This window comes from Malania oleifera, chromosome 13 (assembly GCF_029873635.1).
Source record: "Malania oleifera isolate guangnan ecotype guangnan chromosome 13, ASM2987363v1, whole genome shotgun sequence".
NCBI lineage: Eukaryota > Viridiplantae > Streptophyta > Magnoliopsida > Santalales > Ximeniaceae > Malania > Malania oleifera.
Window position 1 is genome coordinate 34,075,520 of NC_080429.1, and position 1,225 is coordinate 34,076,744.

Below are 1,225 nucleotides of genomic sequence, written 5' to 3' on the forward strand. Positions count from 1 at the left end.
CTACTTTGGAAGGCGGTCACCACCTGGGCTTGCTCAGGGTATGATGAGGCCCCAACTTCCAATTCACATTCTACCCCATGCTGTCCTTTAGGATTCACTATAGGCTAACTTGGCAACTTGCCCTCGTCTCTCTGACTCAAGGTAATGGCTAGTTTCCTTAAGGTGACTTCTAGCTTTGTGATGGATTGGGAGTGAGAGTGAAGGAGTTACTGATCCGTTTGGCTATCAGCCTTAATGTTTTTAAGGGTTCTCAGTACCGTCTCTTGAAATGTGTCATATTTAGGCAGAGGTGGAGACAGTTGTTGAATGGTTGAAGATCTGGAGGCTGAATCTTGATGATTTTGGAAATTTTGGTATGGGCATGGAGGCAAAGCATTAGGGTTTCATTAAGGTCTTTGGTTTTGAAAACCCGAAGCTTGTGGTCTGGAGGAGAAGTTAGGATGTTGTTTTCACCCAGGATTGTAGGTATTCAAATAAGGGTCGTTAGATGACTTATCGTACCAATTGTGGGTGGCCTTTACTTCCTCCTGCACAAGCTCAGACTAGGAATGCACGTGGGAGCAATTATAACATGTATGGGAAGGGTCGGAGCAAATTACACAAACCTCTACACACGCTATTGCTTGTGGTTTTAAGTACAAGCATTGATCCAATTTTTTAGATATGGCATATAGGGTAGGGGCTAGATCATGACTTGTGGTCAACTCATAAACTCCTTTAGGTTTAGAGGTTGAAGGATTGGGTTGTCTACGAGTGGAAGCCATGTGCTACTGAGAATTTTCAACCAAATTTTCAAACAAAATCCAGGCCTCGTTCTCATGCTTTGTGAGGAAAGTACCTCCGCATGATGCATCAACCATGGACCTATCTCTCTCAGCTAAGCCTTCATAAAATGTTTGAACTAATTGCCACATGGGAACCTAATGATGTGGGCATTTACGGAGCTGGTCCCTAAAGCAGTCCCAGGTTTCAAAGAAAAGTTCTCCATCCATTTTTGCGAAACTTGTGATTGCCCTCTGTAGCTAGTTAGTCTTTCCTATTAGGAAGAACTTGTTTAGAAATTCATGCTGCATGGTGGCCCAGTTGGTCACCGAGTTCGGCTCTAAGAATATGAACCAATATTTGGCCTTATCCTTCTAAAAGAATGGAAAGAGCCTAAGACGAAGGGCATCATTACTAAAATTAGGTATGCGGATGGTGGAGCAAATCTCTAAGAAATCATCTA

General features: G+C 43.1%; 1 non-coding gene across 1 annotated transcript; it reads left to right on the forward strand.

Annotated features, from left to right (window-relative positions):
* Nucleotides 1-918: 918 nt before the first annotated feature.
* LOC131147000 (small nucleolar RNA R71) lies at nt 919-1,024 on the forward strand. Its single transcript, XR_009134534.1, has one exon. It is a non-coding gene; the product is annotated as a small nucleolar RNA R71 (small nucleolar RNA).
* The last annotated feature ends 201 nt before the right edge of the window (nt 1,025-1,225 follow it).